We start from the raw sequence: 7,163 nt of genomic DNA on the forward strand, positions 1-7,163 counted from the left end.
CCAGCAGTTCCCAAAGGGCTCAGCAGGGCTTGGACACGGGGAGCCTGTGTGCATTCATTGGGCTTGGCTTCACTCGGAGATCAGCAACTGCACAAGAAGCTCTGCGAAACCTGGGGCCCTGGGGATTCAAATCGTCACCTCCACCCCAGCAAAGAGACACACACTAGGACCAGGGCAGAAGCAAGCTGCTCCTCACTTGTCCCCAGGCAGGCAGCAGGCACCAGCCAGCTCTTGCCTGTGGGCTCCGAATAATCCTCAAGTTCATCTTCCTGGATTTACATGTTTTTAATTATTTTAATTAAGCACAGAGATGTTCCAAGGTGGAGACCAGACAGCTGCTGCTGCCACTAGGAAGCAGAGCCCTGCCTGCTTGCTGTGATCACTCTCCTGCACTGCCTCCATCCCCAAAGCGACAGGACACAATAGTAGGAGGGAGCCATCAGCACAAGTGCCATTTTCCTGTGCCCTGATGCTCCCGGGCAGCCATCCAGCAAGCCATCTGGTCCAGCCTCCAAGGACAGACTTCCCAGCTCACACTGTCCCTGGGAAATCCTGGCAGGAGGCTTCTGGGGTGCTGGCATTTCTTCCCTCTAGTTTCCCCTCCTTTACTGGGGCCTCCCTTCTCCTGGAGCAGCACGTCTGGCAGCCACCATGCCCATGCCACCGATGGCAAGCAAAGCAGCATGTCCACGGGTTGTGCTTGGTGCCGGTGACACCATGTGATGGGATGTCTGCCAGCTACTGGCTATTTTGAGTCCAAGATCTCATTAGTCCTTTCTGTCCCAGGACTCCCAGATATGCTAGACCTGAACCCGTCTTGGAACACGGTTTGTATCTCCACCATTAAGACCATAGGAAGAAGCAGATGCTAGTTAGTCCTCTCTGTCACCGGAGACACTGTTCTGGTGGTGGCATCCAGCAGCAGCTTTAACCCCAGTGGGGAAAGTCCCTCAGTACTAGTAAATATGCAGTGTGGCTATTCCCAAATACTTTGTTCCATCCCTTGGGAAGGTCATGTCCCCAGAGAGGCCAGGCACCAGAGCTCCCTGGCTTCTGGGGCATAGTGACAGTCTCCTGCCCCTTAATGCCAGCTGCTGCCTCGTCAGACTGTCCCCAGGCTGTTCCCTGACTGACTACAGTCATGCTCCACTCGGGCAGTGCAGGTAGTCTGCAGCCCCAGTAGCACAGGGGACCTGTAGCTCTGGGCAATGATGGGAACGACCACATCAGTTAATCTGAGGAGGCTGAGCCTGGCTCATGGCTGTCCCTGCCACATCTGCTGGTGGGTGAGCATGGCATGGGAACTTGGAACATCTCCCTGAACGTGGATGTTTGAGCCTTGTAATCGTCCTGTTGAAGGAGGTTGCTGAGCTTTGCTGCTTGCCAGGAATTGCAGAGTTGAAGATCAATTATTTACATACCTGACACCCATTATGCAGGGTTATGTGCCCTATAAAACAGCAGCATGGCATGCGTCCTGATCTCCAATGACGTGCCTGTCTCAGAGTGGCAAAACCACAGGGCAAGCTGTGAAATGGGATGTCTGTGCAGCGCTTCACCCCGATGTGGAACCTTAGGCTAATCAGACTAATCTCAGTCTGCCTAATTACACCTTATCCTTGTCCTGAGATCCCAGGAATGTGCTCCACAAGAGCGCTTCATAGCTTTGACTGCAGGGCAACACCAATTTGCTGATTTTAGGAGCACATCCCAGTTTGTAAGGAGCTCTGTGGTGTCCACTTTTGAACACCTCCTTCTGAAGACAGCCAGACCCAAGCTGGGGAGCGGCAGGCAGGGCTGCAGGACATGACGGAGTGAGAAGCAGAGCAAAAAATGCTCAGTCTCTTCAGATTAATTGACACAAGGGAAGACTCAGTCCTGGTCAACCTGGGGTAAGATGTCTGAAAACAGCTGCCTTTTGGCTCCAGGAGGAGAAAATATGGAGGGTCCACAGCTGGCTAGACAGGTTTGGACTAAAAATACCCTGTCTGGCTGCTGAGGACTGATGGAGGGTGATGTTGGAGTCTCAGATGCCTCATCCTGAAGGTCAGGACAGGGTGAGACAGGGACTGTAAACTTCAGGATCCTGAGGGGAGGGAGGAGGGTGCAAAGCACGCTCACAGTCCTGGACTTCAGGAGATCAGACTTTGGCCTCTTCATAGATCTGCTTAGAAGTGTCCCATGGGATAAGGCCCTGGAGGGAAGACAGGCACAGGAAAGCTGGTTGATACTCAAGGATCACCTCCTCCAAGCTCAAGAGTTGTCAATACTGACAAGCAGGAATGTAGGCAAAAATGCCAGGAGACCTGCATGGATGAACAAGGAGCACCTGGCCAAATTCAAACACAAAAAGGAAACATACAGAGGGTGGAAGCAAGGATGGGTAACCTGGGAGGAATACAGAGACACTGTCCAAGAACAGGAGGAGGTTAGGCAAGCTAAAGCCCAGCTGGAATTTAATCTGGTAAGGGATGTCAAAGGCAGCAAGAAGGGCTTCTGTAAGTGTGTAGGTGACAAAAGGAAGACTAGGGGAAATACAGGCCCACTGCTGAAGGAGATGGGGGCCTGGTAACACAGGACATGGGAAAGGCTGAGGTATGGAATGCCTTCTTTGCCTCAGCCTTTACTAGCACAAATGGCCTTCAGTAATCCCAGGGGCCAGAGACCAGAGGGAAAGTCTGGAGCAAGGCAGACGTACCCTTGGTGGAAGAGGATCAATCAGGTCAGGAGATAAACTGGACATACATAAATCCATGGGCCTTGATGGGATACACCCATGAGTGCTGAGGGAGCTGGCAAATGTCACTGGAAGGCCACTCTTGATAATCTTTGATCCATCATGGCAATTAGAAGTACCCAAAGCCTGCAGGAAAGCAAATGTCACTCCTATCTTTAAGAAGGGCAAGAAGGAGGACCCAGGGAACTACAGGCTGCTCAGCCTCACCTCCATGCCTGGAATGGGAGCAGCTAATCCTGGAAACCCTTTCCAGGCACACGAAGAACAAGAAAATATCAGGAGTAGTCAGCATGACTTCACCATGTGGACGGCCACACTTGGAGTACTGTCTAGTGCTGGGCTTCCCAGCAGAAAAAGAGACATGGACATTCTGGAGAGAGTCCAGTGAAGAGCCGCAAAGATGGTGAAGGGACTGGAGCATCTCTCATGAGGAAAGGCTGAGAGAGCTGGGACTGTTCAGCCTGGAAAAGAGAAGGCTCAGGGAGATCTCATCAATGTATATGAATACCTGAAGGGAGTGTGGAAAGAGGACGAGAGCCAGGCTCTTTTCAGGGGTAACCAGTGACAGGACAAGAGACGATGGGCACAAACCGAAGGATAGGAGGTTCCCTCTGAACACCAGGAAACAGTTTTTCACTGTGAGGGTGACCAAGCACTGGCACAGGTTGCCCAGGGAGGTTGTGGAGTCTCCATCCTTGGAGATATTCAAAAGCTGCCTGGACAAAGTCATGGGCAATGGGCTCTGCATGGCCCTGGTTGAGCAGGGGGTTGGACCAGATGACCTACAGAGGTCCGTGCCAACCCCAACCAGTCTGTAGTTGTGTGATTCTGTGACTTGGCACAGAAATGTCAGGGTGAGCTTTGCGGCAGGTAGGACAAAGTATGCTGGTGGACCAGGCACTGCTGGGTGTCCATCCAAAGGTTGCGAGCTTGCGGACAGATGACCTGCACAGGTTCCCTGCTAACCTGTGCTGACTGCACTGGAGGTGGGACAGTCGCAGAGCTGCTCACTTTGCTGGTTTTGGTGCTGAGCCAGGACGTGCATGTGTGTTTCTTATGTCAGACTATGAGCATTCACCAATGTCCTGGGTTCGTCTGGGATAGAGTTAATTCTCACATGAAGTTGGGAGGGGGCACAGTCAGAACAGCTGACCCAAACTAGCCAAGGGGATATTTGATACCATATGATGTCATGCTTAGTATATAACTAGGGGAGCTGTCCGGGGGGAGGGAGGATCATGGCTCGGGAACAGGCTGAGCATCGGGTTCTGGGTGGTGAGCAATTGCATTGTGCATCACTTGCTTTATACATTCTTTTACTACTACTACTATTATTATTATTATTATTATTATTATTATTATTTCTTCTCTTCTTGTGTTGTCCTATTAAACTGTTCTTATCTCAACCCACAAGATTTAACCTTTTTCTTCTGATTCTCTTCCCCATCCCACTGGGGGCAGGGAGCAGTGAGTGAGCAGCCTCGTGGTGCTTAGTTGCCAGCTGGGCTTAAACCACGACAACCATAAGGGCACCAAGGTGTATGGTGTGACCTGCCTCTGTTGCCTGGCTGACACTTGGATGGTGAACATCCGGGCTGAGCTCACCCAGGGAAAAGCAAGTTAAGCGCACGACAGTTTTTGGGATAAACTGATATATTGTATGGGCCAGGAGAAATGATAAGTACTTAAATATCTGCTTTAGTCTATATTTAAACAGCTACACAGCTACTTTGAATTTTCAAAAATGCTGTGTGCTGAGCTGCTCCTGTGAGATACAGACTGTTTGTTGAGCTGGCTGAAATACAAATTAAAGAGGTCAGCTTCGGGCAACTTTATTTCACAGTCCTGGGGCTGGTATTTAACACACACATTTTATGTGAGCATCTCATCTGAGTGCCAGGAACAGCATACACAGAAAGGAAGCACTGTCAGCCTTGCCCCTAATTTACAAGGCTTTCAGCTGGGCAAGTCCTTCCTGCAGAATGAAAGCTCTTGGCACAGCAGAGTTTTAACTAGACGTGAAGGGTCACTCCTCCTTTTGCTGTCAAACCAACCCATAGTAATGTGCAACCCATAGGTGACAGCTCTGCACCTTCCTGAGCAGTGCCTCGGGTGGCCCCCTGCCACCGAGGGGGTTGTGCTGGGTGGTGGTGAGACAATTTCCCCGTAGGGACTGATATGAGAGAGGAGGGATGCGCAGAAGGGTTTGGACCATGCAGTTTAAACACACGGGTGCAGGGTTTGGACCACGCAGTTTAAACATGCGGGTGCAGCCCATGTGTGGTGGCGAGTGGAGAGGCTGGTGGGTTGCTGTGTGGTGGCTACAGCCCCTCTGCCCCAGAGCAGGAGGGAACCCCTGGGATGCTGCATCCCACCGGCATGCCTCTGACATCTACCTGGGGTCTGCAGGGTCCAAGACTGGGGGCATATTCCCCCTTAAACTCACTTTTACTTTGCAGTTCCCCATTTCTACCCATCTCATGGAGCAGAGCAGAAAGAGCCACTGTAAGCGTGTCCCTTGCCGAGGGAGCTGGGCGGCACTACCTGGTGGTTAAAAATGCGTGTTTCATGTTTAAGTGCTCAGGCTGGATTTTGATCCCATTGTGGGCACAGCACACGTTTTCTGTTATATCGCCCTTCTCCTCCACAGTGGTCGAAGCTATTGTGCAGGCATCTCTAATGCTTTTTTCTGAAGAAAAATTAATGGCTGTGTAAGATATTTTATAGAAATAAATAGAACAGTGAGTTGCAAAAGGAGCTTCAGGAAAAGCAGTCTTACAAAACCTGGTTTCCTGCAGTGTCTCTGAGGGCCTGTACTGCAGTTGAGCTTTCACTGCAGTTTTTCCATACTGGAGGAGCAAGTTTAGGTTTCATTCTCCTGCCGGGCCACCATTTTTCATGCAGCGTAGGGGAACTTAATTATCCTGATATCTCTCACATCCTTATTTTTACTAAAATTGGCTGAAATACAAATGTTAATGGGGAAAGAAGGGGGCTGTGAGAGTACCCACTCCAAGCACCCTCAGCTGAGGCAGCTCTCTGCTGTTGGACGGTGCTGTGGAGGATGAGCTAGCATGTGGGCAGCAAACTAGGCCAAGCGCTCAGCTCCCGGGGCTGTCCTGGCCCGCAGCAGAAATGAAATCAGGGACATGCTGATGGTTTTGCTGCAGAACCTGGCAATGAAGCAGGACATGAAGCGCCTGTGAGTGCATGGGGGCTAGCAGAGCAGGAACTGTCCTAGCGCTGGTGCAGATGTCCCAGCGAAGATCCCAGGGGGATATTGAGCACAGAGAGGGGGAAATCCTGGCAATGACATAGGGGAATTACCACCAGAGGGCACTTAAATATTGCTCTTGCTGAACAAATGGTGTTTCCTAGCAAGAGGCCAGCTCTGGACTGCCTGACAATGCACATCCAAGCCTGACTCATTCCTGGCACAGAGAGCAAAGGAAAGCACTCAAAAGGCATTTGAGAAATCATGCATGAATGGGAATTTACTAGCAAGATGCAGAGGATTGAACTTTTCTTCCAGACTTTTTCAGACAGGTCTGCCAGTGGGTCTCCACCCTGCCTAGTCTGGCAAGGTGAGCAGTGCACCACTAAACCTTGACCTGTGTGGTACCCACGGGGCTTGGCACAGAGGAGAGGAGGTTTTTTTACACCTCCATCCTGCTCGCTATGAATATGACCTGTCTGCCACTCATCATGACTGCTGAGGAGACAAGAGTCATAGCCCTGGCAGGGATCCTGTCTCGGCACCTTCTGTGATGCTCACCTGGGTGCATCTGTGGCCTGCTTTTTATTCCAGAGCTGGGCAGGGATAGAAATATTATCTGTCTTCTAGGAGAATTTGGAGGGAATGGGGAAGGAAGGAATTGGGTAGGATTTCAAACTCAATTCTCAGAGCTCTTCAATACCCATGAGGATCTGGGTGCCAAATAAAGTCTGCAGATATGAGGACAGCCATGTGCTGCAGGTGAAGAATCACATTACAAGGATGAAAGAGAAAAACTTCCACCCTCATTTTGAAAGCAAGCCAGAGCACCCTGTTCATCACCCACATTTGTCTCAGGGAGGCACCCTGGGGCTCAGTAGTGGGAAGTGATGATTTGGCTGGGGTCACAATGCAGCTGCAGGTCTTGATGCCATGCTTGGAGATCTGCTCTGAGCACAGAGAACTTCATGAGGACCCTGGGGCTAAAGCAGCAATAGCTGAAAGTGCTACAGGTGTAGGTGATGGAGAACTGAAGGGAGTATGGTCTCTAGAGAGAAAAAGACTGCAGACAACAGAAAGCAGATGCTGTGTTAGAAATGCTATTATTTGACTTCCTCAAATATATGGAGAAAAGGGGTTTAACTCCACTGGGAGAAGAGAGGCCCCAAGGCCTCGCGGGAGCACCTTTGTGCACTGAGAATTTCACCTGGG

This window comes from Aquila chrysaetos, chromosome 22 (genome assembly GCF_900496995.4).
Source record: "Aquila chrysaetos chrysaetos chromosome 22, bAquChr1.4, whole genome shotgun sequence".
Classification (NCBI taxonomy): Eukaryota; Metazoa; Chordata; class Aves; order Accipitriformes; family Accipitridae; genus Aquila; species Aquila chrysaetos.